This window comes from Balaenoptera acutorostrata, chromosome 8 (assembly GCF_949987535.1).
Source record: "Balaenoptera acutorostrata chromosome 8, mBalAcu1.1, whole genome shotgun sequence".
Lineage (NCBI taxonomy): Eukaryota > Metazoa > Chordata > Mammalia > Artiodactyla > Balaenopteridae > Balaenoptera > Balaenoptera acutorostrata.
This window is the reverse complement of record NC_080071.1, coordinates 88778341-88800491: the sequence shown is the minus strand read 5'-3', so window position 1 is coordinate 88800491 and position 22151 is coordinate 88778341. Positions and strand designations below refer to the sequence as shown.

At 46.7% G+C, this 22151-nt stretch overlaps 1 long non-coding RNA gene and 1 pseudogene across 1 annotated transcript; one reads left to right on the top strand and one right to left on the bottom strand.

The window, feature by feature from the left end:
* Window positions 1-2126: 2126 nt before the first annotated feature.
* LOC130708721 (uncharacterized) lies at window positions 2127-6360 on the bottom strand. Its single transcript, XR_009009074.1, has 3 exons — window positions 6179-6360; window positions 5676-5900; window positions 2127-4836 (listed from the first exon to the last, which is right to left on the bottom strand). It is a non-coding gene; the product is annotated as an uncharacterized LOC130708721 (long non-coding RNA).
* Window positions 6361-20202: 13842 nt separating this feature from the next.
* Window positions 20203-21438, top strand: LOC103009052 (charged multivesicular body protein 3-like; annotated as a pseudogene).
* The last annotated feature ends 713 nt before the right edge of the window (window positions 21439-22151 follow it).

Below are 22151 nucleotides of genomic sequence, written 5' to 3'. Positions count from 1 at the left end.
CCAGGGAAAGCAAGAAAATGTTCTTTTATGACAACTTTCACTCTGGAAAAAAAAGACGAACAATTTGCCAAGGAAATCTATTGAGTTTGAAGACCCCCATTTTTTTTTTAAAGCAAGTCTGCTCTTTTATTTTTTATTTTTATTATTTTTTTAATGTTTTAATTTTTTGGCTATGTTGGGTCTTTGTTGCTGCACGCGGGCTTTCACTAGTTGCGGTGAGCGGGGACTACATTCCATTGCGGTGCGCGGGCTTAGTGGCTCCGCGGCATGGGGGATCTTCCCAGACGAGGGATCAAACCCGTGTCCTCTGCACTGGCAGGCGGATTCTTTGTCACTGTCCCACCAGGGAAGTCCCGAAGACCCCAAATTTTAAGGTGAAGGCTCAGATCAGCTACTGAGAGTTGAAGTGTAACCAGCCTTAGGATTCCCAAGGAAGACTGTGGGCAGACTCTATACAGTGTATGTTCCCTCATTGATAGGAAGCTTGCATCTGATGTAAACCTTTGCATCTGATGTAAACCTTCTCGAGGAAAAGACAGGCATTTGGAAATGCTTGCATTTTCTCAGTGAGTCTGTGCATTTTAATTTATCCTTAATTGTGCTCTGTGTGGCAAAGGTCAACAAACATCAAAAACCTTAAAAATGTTTAAATATCAAAGTGAGGTCGAGTAACCCATTGTGGTACAAGTAGGTGTAAAACAGATTAATTAAATACAATTAAGGAAATGTTATGGTAATTTAAGCTAACGAAAAAGGAAGAGGAGATGCTCTTTATTCAACCGTAAAATTATCAATGAAGAAAGTTTCATGAGCACCATCTGTTGAGATATTTAATATTAAACTAGATAATAAGTCAAAAATACTTTGTCCTCTAATTAGAGGAAGATTCCAAACTGAGTCACAGAAAATCCTGAGATAATACAATCATTACTTTTTTACTTGGGAACATGAGATCTTCAAAACTTGGAATTGTCATTAATTCATGGAGAGCAGCTATGAGGTCCCCTTCATAATACGGGGATAAGAGAAGTGTTTTTTTCTGATATCTCTCAAAAATAATCAAGGAAACCACTGTGCTTCCACAAATCTCACAAAAAAATAAGAAGAAACCTCACTGAAATTGATCATGGCATTGATCATTGATGATTATAGATAACAGCTATAGATATATAGATATAGATATATACACACACATATGCATATACATACATACACACAAACTATGTCTATGTCTGTCTATTTATCCACACATGTGATACAAAGATAAAGTAATAATTGGATCTATTACATAAAGTAATAAATGGATCTATCCAGATCTTTTACATAAAGCAGCGTGCTTCCAAAAATAAATGGGTATAGGAAACACTGTTTCTAATGGCCACAAATCATCTGACCTTCAAACTGAATTGACAGAAGAGCAAAGAAGGCTCATCAGACTCATCATAACAGTCAACATGACACAACTTGCAACCTAAATGTCCATTGACAGGTGAATGGATGAAGAAGATGTGGTATATATATATATATATACACAATGGACCATTACTCAGCTATAAAAAGAATGAAATAATGCCATTTGCAGCAATGTGGATGGACCTAGAGATTATCATACTAAGTGAAGTAAGTCAGATAAATACAAATATGATATCACTTACATGTGGAATCTAAAAAAAAAAAAATACAAATGAACTTATTTACAAAGCAGAAATAGACTCACAGACATAGAAAACAAACTTACGGTTACCAAAGGGGAAAGGGAGGGGAGGGATAAATTAAGAGTTTGGGATTAACAGATACACACTACTATATATAAAATAGATAAACAACAAGGACCTACTGTATAGCACAGGGAACTATATTCAATATCTTATAATAACCTATGATGGAAAAGGATCTGAAAAAAATGTGTTCGTGTGTGTGTGTGTGTGTGTGATAACTAAATCACTTTGCTGTACACCTGAAACATTATAAATCAACTATACTTCAATAAAAAAATTACACATCCTATGACATAACATATATAAAGAAGGCATAACAATGTTAGCTATTATTAATGGATTTTAGCTATTACTGTAAAAACAATTGCACATCCAGCTCCTACTGTGCCGTTTGGGGCCACTGACCTCTGCCTGGTAACCCCATTTCTTAGGTGCTTTACCACCTGGAGGGAACACAGGCGTGGGGATTCCAGGTGTCAGAAAGGTAGGTCCCTCTGGGGGCATCAATGTTCCTTTCCAACATTTCCAGTTCTTTCCTTCCAGGCAGTCCAAGAATTGTTCTTCCCTGCTCCTTGAAGTCCAGATGTGGTTGCATGACTTGCTTTGGCAGTTGTGAGTGGCGGTGGCATGTGTTATTTCGGGGGGAAACATTTAAGTGGCAGCAGGGAGACCCTCCAGTGCACTCGCTCTCCCTGTCTCACCAGTCGAAGAAATGCAGTGACTGCGGAGGTGACACCAAGCCACCGCATGGAGGAGGCCTGCAGTGGTCTTTGCACCAACAAGAACAACAGCTCTGTTGCTTTAAGCGTCCGAGGTTTGAAGCCATCACAGCAACGTTGCCAAGCCTATTCTGACCGATACAAACCCCAACAGTAAATTAACCAAATTACAGGCTTTAAATCCATCTCCTGTAAGTGTAGTGAGGATAGATCAGTTTCCCCAGGCCTCATCAATCTTGGGGCAATTGACAACATGAAATGTCTAAATCTTTCAAGTTAAAGAACAGTAACTGAAACTGCAAAGACCCTGTTGGGGTCAAATCCCAGAAGTATCAGCCTTGTCTTGTTAACATTCTTCAAAAAGAAGATCAGGAAAGGGCTGCAGACCTCAGCTCAGGGAAGGCTCCTGACCACGAATGGAGGAGAAGCCACACGCCTTCTGTCCGCAGCAACTACACACAACACAAAGCAACATCACTGCAACTCCTGGCTGGCTCTGGGCAGAGTTTGACCCCAGTCACAAAACTGGTTGACATCCAGATTACCTTTGACAGCCTTTAAATAGCCCACAAAGTACGATAGACTCAGGTTGGGTGTTTTTGTTTGTTTTGCATTTGTTTATATACATCCCTGTGCACCAACTGTTGTGCAATTGGAAGTGTGAAAATCTGAGCTAAACCATAGGAAGGAAAAATGGGACTTGTATGTGCAAATGTCCAGCTATTAAATCATTTTGCCCGTAAAAAACTACCAAACCCTGAACAATGGAAGGGAGACGGGGGCACGAATACCTGCTAGTAGCTGGGTTTGTTGTTTCAAGGACTAACACCCCCAACCCAAGGCCTGATCATGCCGTGACATAGAACTTGAAAACTTATGCTCAGTGAAGGAAGCCAGACATAAAAGACCCCCTATGTGTGAACCTTTATATGAAATGTCCAGAATATGGAAATCCATAGAGAAGAAAGCAGACACGTGGTTTATGGTGAGAATGAGTGCTGGCTGGATTTGCGTCTCAGCCTGACCCACATTCCTGGACCTCCCACCCCTCCGAGTCAGTATTTTCTGCTGTGGTCTCAGGGGCCACCTCTCCCTCCCAGGCCCCTGGTCACTGCTGCCCCAGATCTGGGGATGGAGTGTCGCATTTCGTGAGGGCGAGGGTCTGAGTCCTTGCACAGACACAACTGCGGTGCAGCTGTGGGGTTGTCTGCCAATCTCCGCGCTCTTCGGAGACTGCATCACAGCCTTACATGAGAGGAGGAGAGTTTGGCCTTATTCTTGGCCTGAATTTCCTCCCCTCGTGAGCTGATTCTGCCAGCGCCATTAATCTGTCCCTAAACCATGTGTTGGCCCAAGGACGATGTTCATCTATCTTCACCCATGACACACAGTTCCTTCCTCTATTAAAACTATACTCTAATTGCAAAGGGGCTCTGCCTGGAAGTCCTCCAGTGCTCCAAGGCTCTGCCTGCGTTCTTAATTTGGCAGGACTTGTCTGAACACAAGAAACACTTGGAGCCTCAGGAAAGCCGAGCAGGTCTAACGGAGGCAGCAAACAAGAATACTGCTCTAAGTAAGCCATCGGAAGGTCCCCTGCCCAGAAGGGATTCTGCCTCCCCTGAAACATTGATGCCAGCCGTTAGCCCAGTGCAAGTGAAGTTCATGACCAGAGCGTTCCGCTAGACTCATGCTGGCCGATCTGTTACCTACAAGCTCTGGAAATCAGCCTCCGGGTGAGAGGAGATGGTGCCTGTCTGTGGCCGGCTAGTTCCCAGTCTTCTGGGACTTCCGACCCAGTCCCACAAAACAGCATGGTGGCCTTCAGTGAACACATGGACGGACAGACAGAGGAAGGCCTGCCCGGGCCTGTGTCCAGCATTCTGGGGCTCAGGATGGGCAGGAAGTGGGTTTTCCCATCATTTCCCTGTATTTTATGTGGTCTTCATCTCCCAGGAAGTCCCCCATGGGGCCCCAGGGTCATCACACGGCCACGGATGGCAGAAAGAGGACAGCCCCGAGGTGTGGGGAGAACTGGGTAATACGGGGCTGTGCTGGGAGCTTGGGGAACGGGTCAGACGAATCCTACTGACTTTGAAGGAAAGAAGACACTCAGAAGGTCAAGAGAGCAATGCCCAGATCTCCCAAGTTGAGTTGGGGTGGCTTCACCTCTCCTCCCTCCCACGTCTTGGCCTCCCAGGGCCACGCGCCTGGGTGGAGCCCCGGAAACCAGGGCAAGTGAGGTTCAGAATGGACATCAGCACGTCTGGGTCCGGCCCTTCTTCCCACGTTCTCCTCTCTTTTTCCTCACAAACTTGCCCTTGTGGGGAGTCCGTGTGGAATAGTCTCCTCCGGCGTGGAGTCTTCATGGCTGGGACCCTCTTGAAGAGTTCCCCTGAAACCTAGATGTAGGGAAAGCGGAAAGGCTGGGGCCGTGCACCCGAGGCTGACGGCAGGCTGCCCAACACTCAGCATAACTCAAGGAACTTGGGCTCGAGTTTAGTATCGGGGAAACCACGGGGCTACCTCTTTTTTTTTTCTATTTTATTTATTTATTTGCTTGTTTATTTTACATATACATGTATCTATTCTTTTTCAAATTCTTTTCCCAGTTAGGTTGTTAATAATATCGAGCAGAGTTCCCTGTGCTCTACAGTAGGTCCTTGTTGGACGGACCTAGGGCTACCTCTTAATAGCTGTAGCCTCCTGTCTGTGCACCCAAACTCAGACCATCGTATTGAATTGACCTGAAAATTGTTTCATTTAATCACTAATCTGGCAGCAGAGTTGTATTTTAGCTTCCAGAGAGAATCGCCAGCCTTATTCTAAACACAGATTCATCCACAGAATTTTCCAGGCTTTGTGATGGAGGGCAGAATCCACCTTCACGCTGGTCACTCTATAATTAAGTTTTCCCACCTATCAGAGCAGAAACTCTGAAAAGGCTTTCTGCAGAGTTTAGGACTCTATTCTAACTTGACTCGTTGGGAAAGCAGTATCAGGAGTTATGACTTCCTGTCCGTTTGATCTCATTGTCTGAGTCTATAATCGAAAGGTGCCAATGTACGTTTACTCTGAGTGGTTAGATGCCCTGGAAACGCTTCACTGGGCATCTCCATGAACCCGTGTTAATTATTTACTAGTCTTAATAGGTTCCTCTTTAACAGTTTACTTGTTAGAGGTCATTGCCAACTCGGAGCCCCCGGATCTGGGTTAAGCCACTTGTTCCCACAGAGCTCACCTGGGAAGAAGGAATCACGAAAGCCTTGCCAGCCGTTCGCAAGGCCTCTGGCTTCGTCTAGTTTGTCTGGCCACTGAACAGAGAGCAGAAGGTCCTCATGTCTTCTCCAGCCACAGAGGAAACTTGACCCTCATTTCTTCATGGCGGCAGCTCACCGAGTCTTCTCATCGTGGGTCATCCAGCCAGATGCAACCCACTGTACATAGTAGCCAGGAGGCCTGAGCACTGCCCCCAAATGAAAGAAAAGAAAACACGCAAGAACTTGAACAAGCAGCATTGCACACAACTCACAAGTACGACACTGGACATTTTGCTAGAACTTTCTCTCCCAACAGTCCTTCCTCCCCACAACAGTCCTGGGAGAGAAACAGTGCAACCCTTGGAGGCCAAGTGCACGTGCTCCCTGGTAAAGGTGGCGATGCACACGCCCTCTGTGCCCAGGCCAACACTGGGGACATCTCCTTCCCCCGGACAGCATGGCTGCCTCTTCCTTTAGCACTGACCTTCTGGCTGACCTTTGCTGACCTCAGGGACGGCACACACTCTTCTGCATTAGAAAGTCTCCTTCGGTGTTTGTGGAGGTGATTAATGTCCATAGAACTCTGAACACACACGACCGCCTGTTAATGAAAAGCAGAAATGAGAGAGAGGATGTGGTCTTCTCCGTCCTGAGTGAGTCAAGTTCTGGGCCGGGTGCCTCATCCTGAGTCACTGGGCTGCTTCCTGCTGCTTTCTCATCAGCTATGGGTCCTGGAAAACACATTGATGGTTTCCTTTCCTAAGCTCAGCAGAGGGTCTAGCTCAGCTCTTCACAGTTTAATAGAAAAGAATTCAATGTTTGTCGAATGAATCCAGTATATAAAATTTCTCTTTTTATAGATGATCTGGCAGATAGTAAGATCTCTTAAGGAGAAGGCAAAATAAGAATTGCTGTAACGTGCTTTGCTGATCCTGTGTTCTTCTGAGCTTCAGCCAACAAAGTAGCTAAGTAGGTGCTGCTGGTAAATGCGTTAACACCCTTGCTGTAGGTCAGCTGATCATCCTCGATGTCTCCACGCTGACTAGGCACCTTCCTGCTCCGCCCACCTCCTTGCAGAAACCAAATTAATCTACTATCACAGGGACCACACCACAACTCTCATGGGCCCTTTGCCTTTGTAGGTACCCCCCATTCTGATAGAATTTTTGTGGGCCCAGTTATGGACTGAAGTGTATGGCCCACCCCCAGCCCCACAAATTCACCTGTTGCAGTCCTAACCCCCAGGACCTCAGAATGTGACTGTTTTTGGAGACAGAGCTTTTAATGAAGTAATTAAGATAAAATGAGGCCATGAGCATGTCTCTAGTCCTATCTGACTGGAGTCCCTATAAGAAAAGATTAGGACACACAGAGACATCAGGGGTGAGCTCACAGAGGAAAGACCATGTGAAGAGGCAGCGAGAAGACGGCCGTCTACAAGCCAAGGAGAGAGGCCTCCGAGAAACCAATCCTGCTGACACCTTGATCTTGGACTTGCAGCCTAAGAACGGTGAGGAAATAAATGTCTGTTGAGTAAGCCACCTAGACTACGGCATTCTGTTATGACATTCCAGGCAAACTAATCCAGGCCCTAAAAAATTTCATTTATTTCTGATGGGACAAAAACACTTAAAATGTCTTTGACCCTAAACGTTGATCTTTTTCTGGTTTTAAAAGAAATTGGAACATTTCTGTGGGCCCCTTGAAGTATGGTGGGCTTTGAGCACAGTGCCCCTCGTGCCTGATGGAGAAGTCAGCCCCACCATCACGGAGAGCACCTGGACCATTTTGCACTGAGACTGGTTTTCCCACTGATGCTGGTTTCCATCCCTGTGTTCCACCCAGGGTGCCCTGCACAGCAGCTCTCATTTCATTATGACCCAAAGCCAGATCGCTGGGATAAACAAGTTTTGCCATTTTGTAATCCAGCCTCCTCCGAGAACCTTTGAGGGCTGAGGCAATTTAGAAATACTTTGATAAACGCCGATTTAATAATCAGCAAGTAGGCCTCAGATAATGATTCATAGTCAGAACAATGTCGCCTCCAGGTGACTGTGCCCCAGCAGTGGGCAAAATCTCTCAGGCCCCTTGATTAAACTCATTGATGCATTTGAAATCCAAGTAAGATTCCAGAGGCGGAAAGGACTCATAAGAGGTCACAGAGAGTGTTTCACTTAGCATGAAGCAATTATACAAATTTTATGTGCGACTTTGATGAGACAGAGGGGTTATTCATTAGATCAAGAAGCCACTTGAGTTCTCTTTATTACCTTGCCATTGTCCCCCAATTCGGCAGGGCTTGGGCAGGGCTGGGGCCCAAAGCAAGAGGATTCAGTGGGAAAATGTGGGCCCATCCAGTGTAGAAGGGGGCTGGACGTGTCAGCCGGGGGACGCATCTACAAGAACACAGAGGCATGAAAGAGGCTGGCACGCTCAAGGCAGGCAAGTGGGTGGGACTGAGTCAGGGATGCAAAAAGAGAAGAGAGGACCTAAAGGCAGAAGGGGCTAGACTGGTCCTGGGGGGCTCTTAAGCATCCCATGGGGCTGAGCTTCACAGAGCCCATTCCCAGGAGATCCTGATGTTTCCAGAACAGGAGATGTGAAGCTGTGTGTAGTGGACTGAATAATAACCACCTCCCCCCAAAAGATGTCCATGGCCTGATCCCCCAAATCTGTAACTATGTGACCTTAAATGGCAAAAAGGGAATTTGCAGATGTGATTAAGACAAAGGTTTTGAGATGAAGGGATTAACCTGGATTATTGGGTGGGATCAAGACTCAGAGGAGGAGATGTGAAAAACAGAGGCAAAGATAAGAGAGAGACAGAGAGACAGAGAAAAAGAGAGAGAGAGAAAATCAAAAATTCTTTGCTGCTGGAAGATGGAGGAAGGGGTCGTGAGCCAAGAAATGCCAGTGGGCTCTAAAAACTGGAAAGGCAAGAAAGCAGAGCCTCTTCTAGAGCCTCCAGAAGGAACACAGTCCCGCTGACCTATTTTAGGATGGCCCTCCAGAACTGTAGTAGAATACGTTTGTGAGGTTTTTTTAAGGCCACTCAGTTTGTGGTCATTTGTTACAGCAGCCACAGGAAACTAATACATGTGTAAGAAATGGCATCACATCCGACCCTGAGCAAGCACAGCTGTCCCCTCTGGAAATATGATCATTCTGCCCAAGGGTCCCCATGACCAGCCAGCCCACAGCCAAATCACTGTACTAGTTTTTCATCTTTAACAGGAATCTTAGTAGTAAGTTGGGAAAGGCTGTCTCAGGGGCTGCTAGCCCCATACAATTTTAAACCAGAAGTCCACTACTGCAACTTGATAGATTTTTAATAATATTCAAAACAAGAGTAGTTGCCATGGCAAATACCATAAATATCACTTCAGCAACTTAGAGATGCTATTGCTTAAATAATTAATTGAGGTGTTGGCTGTTTTTGCTGCCCTATAGGTAAACACTGGTTGTACGTGATCTTTTTTTAAGACAATTGACTCTAGATGTTTACTTCTGTTCCTTTTAAATATAATAGCCAAAGCTTCCAAGGAAATGCTTTTAGTCATAAGTGAGTTCTGTATTCTTCACTTAATCAAGTAATTCATGTTGCCCCAGGGTCACTGGGGAGAAGCTAAAAGATGAGAGTCTTCAGCTCGGTTCATAGAAGGAATTTCTCTGAATTAGATTTGGGGAATGGAAGCCACAGACTGGACCATTCTGTGGATTAAGCAGGATGGTGTGAGATATTGACAAGATCTTTCCTTGCCCTCAGAAGTTACTCAAGAATGAAGCGCTTGCCATGAAGATGACACACCTCTCCAGGCTTCACCTCTCCAGGGCCACCATCAGAGAGGAGCCAATGTGCAGCATGAAACTCTCTGCTGTCCCCATGGAACGAGAGGCCAAACTGGTCAGAGGCTCCTGCCATTGAGAGCGGGGCCAGGAGAGTCAAGGTTGATTGCCTTTTGTGCAGAAAACGCTGATGCTGAAGGGCCAAAACCAGACTTTCCTCCTAATCTCTCCATGGGACCTTCCCCTTAAACCGCCTTTCCTTTGAGAACCAGGAGAGCATCACTAAAGTCAGAGAATGGTGAACAGCCGCATGTCTATACTCGAAATTCAAGAAAGAAAAGGGTTGACTGTTCTTGGCCAGAGTAACCACCACAGTCAGTTTTTATTTTTTTCATTGAAGTATAGTTGATTTACAATATTTCAGGCGTACAGCAAAGTGATTCAGTTATGTGTGTGTGTTCTTTTTCAGATTCTTTTCCATTATAGGGTATTATAAGACACTGAATATAGTTCCCTGTGCTATGCAGTAGGTCCTTGTTGCTTATCTATTTTATATACAGCAGTGTGTATCTGTTAATCTCAAATTCCTAATTCATCCCTCCCCTCACTTCCCCCTTTGGTAACCATAAGTTTGTTTTCTATGTCTGTGGGTCGATTTCTGTGTTGTAAATAAGTTCATTTGTATCATATTTTTAGATTCCACATATAAGTGATATCACATGATATTTGTCTTTCTCTGTCTGGCTTACTTCACTTAGTACGATAATCTCTGGGCCCATCCATGTTGCTGCAAATGACATTATTTCATTCCTTTTTGCGGTTGAGTAGTATTCCATTGTATATATGCACCACATCTTCTTTATCCATTCAATGGACATTTAGGTTGTTTCCGTGTCTTGGCTATGGTAAATAGTGCTGCTAGGAACATCGGGGTGCATGTATCTTTTCGAGTTAGAGTTTTCTCCGGATATATGACCAGGAGTGGGATTGCTGCATCATCTGTTAACTCTATTTTTAGTTATTTAAGGAACCTCCACAGTCAGGTTTTAAACTTGTCTCCATCGGTGAAAAACATCTTCCTCCCATCGGTGGGTACACTTTAAGAGCCAGTCAATCAGTAACAGCTAAATCCCAATCAGTAACCACCGTTCCACACTTAAAGGACAACCATTCCTTTGAAGAAAGTCTTTCGATCCCCGAATCCATGCTTCTCAAATCCTATATAAGATCAGCAGCTTGCTTTTTTACAGACTCATGGGTCCAACAAGCATATCTCTCCCTTCTTAGAGAGCAATGCTCTCAACTTTGGTTTCAGATATCAACAGTAGAGGTTGCCTCTTGCTTGAAAGTAGCTGAACCACTAACCCCACAAAGTCAGTGGTATGCTGGTAAATTTTTAACAACCAGCTCTCCAGATGGAAAAAAAAAGTTCTGATATGTGGCTTTTGCCAATTCCCGTGGTATAAATACTCCCACCAAGGCTATTTCAAGATGCCAAGGCAGCATCGATCTGCTCACAAAATTCCTGAAAATTTAATAATCGGCTCTTATGAGGTGGTTCTTGCCATCTCCATCATATGCCACTGACTTAGTGCTGGGGATGGAAAGGCTCCATCATTGTCCGGTGGTAGAGTGGGTATCACGGAAGGTGGATGCGCTTAAGCTACACTGTTGGCAGCACCTAAGAGGACTGCCTACTTGACAAGAGAGCCCAGAAGCAGGAGGTCAGGAGATGGACCACAGTGGTGGGAGCTGAGGGGTAGATGAGGCTATCAAGTCTTAGCTTGATCTCCCGTCCCTGGGCACGTGGATGCCTGCCGCAGAAAGAGAACTCATGGCTGCTCCAAGCAGACAGAGGACCATCCATCAACAGTCACAGGTCCAGCACCTTGCTTCCACAGAGAGGGGGTTGCCAGATATGGGAGCCATGGTTCCACCAAACCAGGAGGGGACAGCCGATCCACACACAGAGATAGAGAAGGGGACAGATTTTCTCCTTTCCCTCCTTAGTGCCCCAACCCCAGGCCAGGAAGAAGGAGGCCAGACCCAACAGCCTCCATTCCAAGCCATTAAAGCCTGCCCAGAACTTTAAGTCAAATATGAGATTGAAACTAGTGAACAAGACTGAATCTCAATAATAAAATGAGATTTCTTCAGTAGGTGAGCAAGCCTGGAAGGTTATGAGATCCAAGTAAAGTTGTGAGAAGGGAGCCTGCTTTTCCTGCAGGGAAAGGCAGATGGGGCTCGACAGAGCCCAGATACAATCAGATCCTGTGGAAAGAGTAAGGTCCCTGTCACAGCACTGCACAGGGAAAGGCCCCCAAAGACGAGTCGCTGAGACACCCAGCCGTCCCCAAGATCCCTGCCTCCATTCGAGGTCCAACCTCATTGAAAATGCCCTACAGACATTGCTCAGAGGGTTCCGGTTGGTGTGCGTGTTGGCGCCATGAAGAGTCCTCCCTCCTCACGGCACCAACAGTGGAGCCATTCAGGAATTGAGGCTGCTGACAACTCTGCCACCTTCCCCGCGTGGCTTTCAAAGCCAGAGTCACCCTCAGCATTGACGTCAGCAGATGGTCCAAGAGCATGGAAGTTAGGACATGGGGAGCTTCACCAGGCCAGACATGGTACACATCAATTCTGCCCAGATCACATTGGCGAGATGCAGTTACGGACACATTCCTCTGCAAAGGCTGGGAAATGTGACCTTGCTGAGAACTCAGAAGACAAGGAGATGGTTCAGGTTCTCAGCCGGCAGTGTGTGTCACATCTGCATGCCTACAGATGCAATCACTCCTAATACTCTAGAGTTTACACTTCCACACTTTGTCTTATGCACATTTTTGTCCTTTTTAACGGACTCCTGGACTGCTTTATAAACTGCTTATTTCACAAGGCAGATTATAAACATCTTTTGTAGTCCACTGATACTTCTATATCATGAATTTAATGATTACACAGTAGGCCATTGGATGTAGATGCCATAATGTAATTAATCAGCCTATCATGTGACAAGGCCTGACTTGTGTGGGTAATTTTTTCTTCTTCTCTAATTAAAAGTCTCATTTATTTTTATTCTTCTTTTAGTAATTCAAGTGCTTGATGTTTTGAGGTTCAACAGTATTTCCTAACCACTCAGACTGCAAACACAAGCATGGCGTTTAGTGTATTGTGGGCAGGTGGGAGGGGGTGAAGCACAGATCAAATAATCACACACTTCAGTATACGATGACAAACTAAGATGTTATTTAACTAGTTTTGTTTTTGTTTTTTGTTTTTTTTTAATTTTTATTTATTTATTTATTTATTTTTGGCTGTGTTAGGTCTTCATTTCTGTGCGAGGGCTTTCTCTAGTTGTGGCGAGTGGGGGCCACTCTTCATCGCGGTGCGCGGGCTTCTCACTATGGTGGCCTCTCTTGTTGCGGAGCACAGGCTCCAGACGCGCAGGCTCAGTAGTTGTGGCTCACCGGCCTAGTTGCTCCGTGGCATGTGGGATCTTCCCAGACCAGGGCTCGAACCCGTGTCCCCTGCATTAGCAGGCAGATTCTCAACCACTGCGCCACCAGGGAAGCCCTAAGATGTTATTAAAGGGAAAGAACACAGTGCTGGGAGGGGATCACAGAACTTGACTGAATGATGGACGGGCTGGGAGGGCTTGGTCATAGGAGGCTTCCCTAAGAAAGTGGCATTTAGCTAAAATCTGAGGACTGTCTCAAACCTCTTAAATCCCTGGTCTCGAATCATCTTGCCAGGGGTTTAAAATTTGATGCTTACAACACTTAATTTGAAAGAGAATATATTTTGAATCATAGCACCAACAGCGAAAGAAACATGAGTTTAAATTCTGCTTTCAAGGTCAAGTCTCCTAGCAGAGGCCAGGCATGTAGGAAGGTGTCCCCAAGCTGCCTTATGCCTGCCTGCCATTCTTGGAAAGAACTAAGAGGGGAGAAAATTCCATCCATGCCAGCCAGGGGCCTTTGAGCCCAGAAACCAGACTGAGTCTTGAATGTCCCAGTGTGTGACCAGTGCCTCTGGGTGGTGTGACTTTGCTGCTGAGCTGGCCCAGTAGGGCTACAGAGACATATTCAACCTGTCACTTGGTAAAGTTTTACCAGAATTAAAAGGCTTTAAGTGGCTAATAGTACTGGGCTGTGGAATTCTTTTTAGTTCCCATTCAATATTCACACCAAGACCCAACTAGTGTCCAAAACCTGACACCATTATGTAGGAAAGAATTCACTTCAATGAAATGAATCACTGATTGCAAACATAACCTTCAGGCACTTGGGGCGGTGGTGTTTCTAATTTCTCAAGAACAAAGGCATGGCAGTTCGACAGCTTTGTTGACTGTCACAGAAACTTCCCATGAAAGGGGGTCAGTTGCTTCATCCCCGGGAGGTCTGAAGAAGGTTTATTCTGGCCTTAAATGGTACATGAGAGGTGGAGCCTTAGCAAAAAATGAGTCCTTCCTTATAGTAACTTTATCTTCTGCCTTCAAAGTGTTCACAAAAGAAAGATCTTGCTGATCTTAAGACCGCTCAGAAATTTCTGGAACACTCTCCTTAATGTGCAGGAATCTTCTAGAAAATGGTCTGATTGACTCATGCAAAGCAGGCAAAGCCTGGGGAAGCAGCTGTGTGGGTCCCACTAGCACGTGTGTCAGCGGCCTCACTCACAGGCCCTGTCCCCCACTCTCCCAGGTGGGTCCACTCTGATGCTATAACTTCAAGGCCATGGAAAGAACCCTCTGGTCCATAAATGAATGGAGTTGAACAAATCTGTCCACACTGGTCATTTCAAAAGCAACACCAAATGATATAGAGTAATGACCCTAGACCAGGAGCCCTGGGTCGGAATCCCAGCTCTGTCACCTACTAACAGTGTGGTGTGACTTTGGACAAGCTCCCTAATCTCTCAGCCTCAGTGTCCTCATCTGTAAAATGGTAATGATGACAAGATCTAACCCACAGTCTTAGAGGGAGGATTAAAGACGTTGCTATATGGAAAGTACTCAAAATAGTGCTCGGTCGGTGGTAAGAGCTTAATAGGTGTCGTTACTATTAAAGCATCCTTAAAAACCGTCTGGGCGGATGCAGGGCCGCCCTGGACAGCAGGCTTGGAGCACAGGGTCTCATCAGGCTTCACAAGCCCTTCATCTCCCAGGCTAGTGGAACAGATTCCAAAACGGCTGCAGAGACGGGCTTCCCCATCCCTGGCTGCACACAGAGCCCCTGCCCTCACCCGCTTCCCGGCCCTGCAGCCTCAGCTGTGGCCCTGACCCACCGTCGGGGGATGTGGTGTCAGAACCGTGTGGTCCTCAGGCAAAGTCCTTGGCCCCACTGACCCTCTCTGGTGTCCTGCCCACGGCCAGGAAGACAATGCCCACCTTCCGGGCCGCTGTGGGGACGGCACCTGCCAAACCCAGGCTGCAGCGCCCAGGCCCTGGTTGCTGAGCCCGTATCCATGCCAGGTGGCCATCTAGTGCCCGAGAAGAGGAACTGAACGGCCCCCATCTCAGGAGGCTGGGGATTCCGGGAAAGTAGGACTGGAAGATTCCACGGCAATTGTTTAATCCCAGGGGCCACTCATTTTAAGAATCCCTTCTAAAGAATCCCAGATCCGGCCTCTCGGGGACTCGATGTGCATTTTTGAACAACTCGAGATGCTAGGGCCCTATTCCACAGTTGTCCCTTTCCTTATATTTTTAAAATTGCTCCTTTACCCCAGCGTTTCCAAAACTGAATAGCAGTTGGAGGTAGAGAGGATAGGGCTGGGCTGGGCCTGACTCTTGGTGCATGTATCCTTGTTGCCAAGCTTCCATTTTATTTTCATTTCTTTTCCCTGGTTATTAAGCACCTCCATCGTTCCCTACGTGGTACTAAGGTCTGGGAATAGAAAGTAACAAAAGGCTCACAGTCTCTGCCCTCGTGGGGTGAGGCAAGGCCGGAGAGGAGCAAAATGCAGTCATTGGACGGGAAGCGAGGAGGGCTTGGACCGGGGTCCTCATCCCCCCTGCACATCACCATCACCCGGCAGGCCTGGAAACTCATGACCAGGCCGCCACACAGACTCTCAAATTCAACTCTTCTGGGCCAGACACAGTGCTTTAAAGGTCCATGGTGCATGATTGCCCCACGGAGGGCGGGCTTAACTCCCATTCCAAACTGGTTAGGATAATAAGACTGGGTCCCAAGAGGACAGGGAAAAGTTTATTGCTCACATCCCAGGACTTCGGGGAGATCGGGTTGGCTGCAAGCCAGTCCAGGAGCTTGAGGGGGTGATGGGGGTGGCTCTGGTAGGGGTAGACAGCAGGTTGGGGTTCCGGCACGTGGGCCAGGATTTGAACTTCCCACTGTGCCAAGGGAGGAGGGTCCCTCAGCCTTCTTACCAGCCTGCCCAAATGTGGGCAGATGGGGAGGGAGTGGATGGCATCTGAAGACTCTCAGTGGCCAAATATCACGAATGGAGGCTTCCTTTATTTCATTTCCCCAGGCAGCCAAGGCTGAGAACCACTGCCTGAGACCACTAGAGTTTCCACACCCCCCAAAGAGAAGATCCATCGAGGGAACTTGTTAAAACACTGATTCCTAGGCCCCCACCCAGCCCCACTGGATGAGAATTTCCAGGAAAGAGGCTGGGAATCTGTGCCTCGGTCCAGAGGATGGTCACCCTCTGGGAGGTGTGAGGAAGCTGGGCTAGATGCTGGCCCCGGGAATGCTGACGGTCACTTCCGCTCTGAGTCTCTTCCCAGTTGACAAAGGGTTTTACACAAGCTGTGTCACTTGACTTTCACGCCATCTAGGAGGCAGGGAGGCAAGATGTTCACGTTCATTTTCAGAAGAGGAGCCAGGAGCTCAGGGACGTCAAAGGACTCAGGAATCCACGACACTTGTTGAAGGCCTGGAGACTCCCCTCTCAAGTGACACTCCCATGGGTACCAGCGGCTCTGTCCTGGGGTGGGGGGTCCCAGGGGAGACTCCCTTTAGCCTTCTGAGCTTGCGTCTCCCACTGGAGATGTCCACGTCCTCTGCGTTTCAGATTTCGCCTTTTTTTTTTAATTAATTAATTAATTTATTTATTTTTGGCTGTGTTGGGTCTTCGTTTCTGTACGAGGCCTTTCTCTAGTTGCGGTAAGCGGGGGCCACTCTTCATCGCGGTGCACGGGCCTCTCACTGTCGCAACCTCTCTTGCTGCGGAGCACAGGCTCCAGACGCACAGGCTCAGTAGTTGTGGCTCACGGGCCTAGTTGCTCCATGGCATGTGGGATCCTCCCAGACCAGGGCTTGAACCCGTGTCCCCTGCATTGGCAGGCAGAGTCTCAACCACTGTGCCACCAGGGAAGCCCAGATCTCACCATTTTTGAGCTGATAGACACAACTACAAAAGCTTGGGAGTGTCTCCTATGGTCATGAGCCAGGGAGGTGAACAATCTCAGAATGAGCCTCCTAGCCACTCGGCCCCCCGTGGTCACCAGCCCTGTCACATGAGGAGTCAATTGGATTTGAAGAACTTATGGGTATAATTCACCACTCTTCAGATAGAGTGTGTCCGGCACTAAGTCAATGACTTCACACACATTCTTCTGTAGCAGAAAACCTCGGATGGGACCATTCTTGTTCAGCCCAGGAAGTAAGCTACCTACTTGTAAGAAGTTCGTTAATTTGGTCAGTTGAGAGGTTTGTGAGTTCCTGCTGACCTACCACGTGGTCCTGGGCACTGGGCGGAGGGAAGGGTTGACTGTAAAATGACCAGAGCATGCTTTGTGTTTGGAAGGAATCAAAATCTCATTGGGTTAGAACAGCCACTTTTGAAAACAGTTTGGCAGCTTCTTAAAAAGTTAAGCACACACTTATCATATAACCCAGCAATTCCACTCCTACGTATTTACAAGAGAAATGAAAACACGTGTCCACACAAAAACTTGAACATGAATGGTTAACAGCATTATTCACAATAGCCAAAAAGCAGAAACAACACAAATTTCCACCACGTGATGAATGGATAAGCAAAGTGCAGTATGTTCATCCAATGGGAAAGTTCTTGACACTGAAAAGGACCAGACTCCTAATAGGTGCAAAAACATGGATGAACTCCCAAAACATGGTGCTAAGCCAGACACAAAAGACTACATGTAGAATGATTTCATGTCTTCAAAATTTCTAGAAAAGGCAGAACAGTGGCAGCAGAAAGCAGATCAGTGGCCGCCTCGGTGGGGCTGGGAGTAGGGATGGACCGACATTTTGGACTGGTGATGGAAATGTTTCTAAACTAGATTGTGGTGATGGTTACATGACTGTATAAATGTACTAAAAGTCACTGAACTGTACACGTTAAAAGGGTATGTAAATAATACCTCAATAAAGCTGTCTGAAAAATCTGGTTGAGTAAAGCAAAATACAACTTAGGAAACACCTGGTGACGATATAGACGGCCTCGTATTTCAAGGTATTGCTTGATTTTGGATTCATCTTTCTATTCCCCAAAGCAGATCGCGCATGGCCTGTGCCAACGAGAAGCTCAGCACAATCTGAAAACGAGGAAGAGACGCACCGAGCTGGCTGCTTCCTCAGTGCCGCGCATGTCCTAAGCGCTCCTTGCATTATCTCATTCAATCCCCAAGGTGCACCTAGGCGGGCACTGCGTCATCATCATTATCCCCGGTTTACAGTTGGGGATGGAGAAGATACATAGCCCGTCCCAGGTCCCAGACTGGGAAGCAGGGGGCTGGAACTGGCATCCAGAACCACCGTTCTAATCTGGGCCTGTGCTTTGGCCCATTTTCTCATTTGCCCCCGGCATCGGCCTCCTTTTCCTGTGGGGAGACATCATAGCACACAGGGCTCATTTTGGACAGAGGCCACGTCCAGAGTCTCCTGTGTGGCTCTGGTGGGCTCTTTATTATTATTATTTTTAACATCTTTATTGGAGTATAATTGCTTTACAATGGTTAATTTCTGCCGTATAACAAAGTGAGTCAGCTATACGTATACATATATCCCCATGTCCCCTCCCTCTTGCGTCTCCCTCCCACCCTCCTTATCCCACCCCTCTAGGTGGTCACAAAGCACCGAGCCGATCTCCCTGTGCTATGAGGCTGCTTCCCACTAGCTATCTACTTTACATTTGGTAGTGTATATATGTCCATGCCACTCTCTCACTTTGTCCCAGCTTACCCTTCCCCCTCCCCATGTCCTCAAGTCCATTCTCTACGTCTGCCTCTTTATTCCTGTCCTGCCCCTAGGTTCTTCAGAACCTTTTTCCTTTTTTTAGATTCCATAAATATGTGTCAGCATACGGTATTTGTTTTTCTTTTTCTGACTTACTTCACTCTGTATGACAGACTCTAGGTCCATCCGCCTCACTACATACAAATAACTCAATTTTGTTTCTTTTTAATGGCTGAGTAATATTCCATTGCATATATGTACCACATCTTCTTTATCCTTTCATCTGTCGATGGACACTTAGGTTGCTTCCATGTTCTGGCTATTGTTAATAGTGCTACAATGAACATTCTGGTACATGACTCTTTTTGAAGTATGGTTTTCTCAGGGTATATGCCCAGTAGTGGGATTGCTGGGTTGTATGGTAGCTCCATTTTTAGTTTTTTAAGGAACCTCCATACTGTTCTCCATAGTGGCTGTATCAATTTACATTCCCACCAACAGTGCAAGAGGGTTCCCTTTCCTCCACACCCTCTCCAGCATTTATTGTTTGTAGATTTTTTGATGATGGCCATTCTGACCGGTGTGAGGGGATACCTCATTGTACTTTTGATTTGCATTTCTCTAATGATTAGTGATGTTGAGCATTCTTTCATGTGTTTGTTGGCAATCTGTATATCTTCTTTGGAGAAATGTCTATTTAGGTCTTCTGCCCATTTTTGGATTGGGTTGTTTGTTTTTTTTGATACTGAGCTGCATGAGCTGCTTGTATACTTTGGAGATTAATCCTTTGTCCGTTGCTCCGTTTGCAAATATTTTCTCCGGTTCTGAGGGTTGACTCCCAAGTTGGCCCCTCCAGGCACAACCTCACTCCTCACAGTGCAAGGACGTTTCCAGCTGTGTGGAGGCAGCCCTGTAGGGGCACCTTGGTAGCTTCTCACACACATGGGGGCCCAAAATCAAGCTGACTGCCTCCTTTTCTGCTCTTCCTCCAGGTCTGTGTGTTTTAGTTTGCTAGGGCTGCCATAGCAAAGTACGGCAGACTGGGTGGCCTGAACAACAGGAAGTTATTTTCTCATAGTTCTGGAGGCCAGCAGTCTGAAATCAGGCCATCAGCAGGGTTGGTTTCTTCTGAGGCCTCTCGCCTTGTCTTGTACACGGCTGTCCTCACATGGGCATCCTTTGCACTGTGTGTCATCTGAGTCCTGATCGCCTCCTCCTGTAAGGATACCAATCCTCTTGGATTAGGGGCCACCCCAATGACCTCATTTTCACTTAATCACCTCTTTAAAGATCCTATCTCCAAATACAGACACCTTCTGAGGTAATAGGGGTTAGCCCTTCAACACATGAATTCTGGGGGAACACAGTTTGGCTCATAACCACCATGTCTCAGCAGGGGCCTTGTCTTGCCTGCTCCCCTGGTTACTCCAAACCTGCAGGTCCTGTCTGTCCCACTTCCTCCCTCCATGGCCCCTTTAAATTCTGAGTAGCTCGTTCATCTCACTGACAATCAGGCCCACCCAGAGCCAGTTAAAGAGCTGTTCAGTGATGGTCATGGAAGATAAGAAGGGAAAGAGAGTAGCTGACGGGAAACTAGGAGGTATCCAAAGGGAGGAAGAAAATGTGAAACGATCCGGGAAAGATGCTGCTAAGAAGGGCTAGAGGACATCTGTGCGCTTCCAGCCAAGGAGACGATGGGGCGGAAGAAGGCTGTGAGCAGGCGCCGAGCAGCAAAAGCTCGCCTGAGCTCTGCGCTCATGAGGACGAAGAACCAGCCCAGGGTCTGCAAGTGACCAGTTCTCTGCAGAAGAGCACGGAATTGATGGAGGCCATGCAGAGTCTTACGAAGATCCCAGAAATCCAGGCCACCCTGAGGGAGCCGTGGAGTTATGACAGAGACGGGGATCCTGGAAGAGTGTTCCAGGACACTTTTGAAAGCATAAATAGGAAGAAGTGGAAGAAGAGGAAATGGAAATTGACAGAATTGTGTTTGACATTATAGGAGGGCCTTAGGCAAAGCTCCTGGTAAAGGGACTGACACCCTTCCAGAGCCTGGACCCGCAGGAGCGATAGGGACTCAGAAGGGGGAGGGGGAGGGGGGGCAGAGGTGCTGTAGGCCATGCAGCGTCCCGCCCCCCACCACGCTCCGCAGTGAGGGGCCAGCAGCTGTGCCCACCCACAGTCACTCTCTGAAGCAGCCACCCTTCCCTGCACCTCTGTCACGAGGCATTGCATTCTGGAGAAGGTGCTCTGCTAATATATCTCCTCTGTCCACAGAGGTTGTGAGAGGCTGTCTTAGGTCTCAGAGGGATTGTCCTTGTGAGGGGTGATGTAATTAAGTGCATTATTTTTATGGGGATAAACGGAAGTCTCTTGCTGTGGGAAGGGCAAAGAATTCTGTCTCAACACAAAATACTTCTGAGAATAGAGTTGATTGCCTGAAAGTTGAGAACGCTGTACCTAGTTCCAATCCATTAAACACTATATAAATGGATTTTAATACTTTTCTGCTTTACAAAAAAGCAGTGGTCCCCAGGAGTAGCTGTGCTCTACCTGAATCTGGTCATAGCATGAATATTCCAGGTGCCCAGCATATAGTAAACAGTAAAGAATGATAACGATATTAGCAGTGATAGTAAGAGTTGATGTTGTTATTGCTCTGCTTTTACCTGCAGTCTAGGACCACTCTGTTTTCTTTGACCTCCTTCTACTCCTGATGCAGGATGCCCTTGCCTGTTTGCACCCCCCTTTAGGTTTCTATCTCCACCTGACTTCTGTTTTACGGTCTTAGCTGATGAATCTCTGGATTCTCCACCTAGAAAGTTCTGTTTCTTTTTCAATTCCTATCTCTGCCCCAGTCCTACTTTTTTTTTTTTCACTATTTCACCCTCAATTTCTCTTCTATGTTCCAAAATCCTCACCTTGAGACTTTTGGTTTAAGTACCCATGAATTCTAATTCATTTATACTGGACATAATTAGAAAAAGAAGGGGCTGAGAACCGAGAATGTGGTAGAGTTGATGGCTCAGACGTGGTGAAGAGGTTTACAAAGAGCCTTGGAGAAGATGAAGAAAATGAACCCAAGCTTTGGGCACATACCTGGGCAGTCTATAGATGGGGTCCATAGCCCGGCTTTGGCACGAAGCTCTCTCATGGGCACAATGGGAGCATATGACCCTTTGTCTATTGGGCAGGGCTGAGAAATAACAAATGGGAACCAGAAAAACTCATTTTTGGGCTGTTCACCTCAGTGGGGACCTTAACACCTATCAGTGCCTAGTTATTTTGGAATTCTAACAGTTAACTACACCCTCTTGCTTTGCACTCCTCTTCTTCTTGGTCCCATTTGAGCTGGAAGTGCCACTGCCATCTCTCTCTACCAAACTCATTCCCATAATTTCTGTTCTTCATCTCCCCTCACTCAACGTTTTACCCTTCCTCTGCCCCCAAAATATTCCATATCCTCCAGGATGGGGGGAACAATTTCATGGTTAATACACCAAC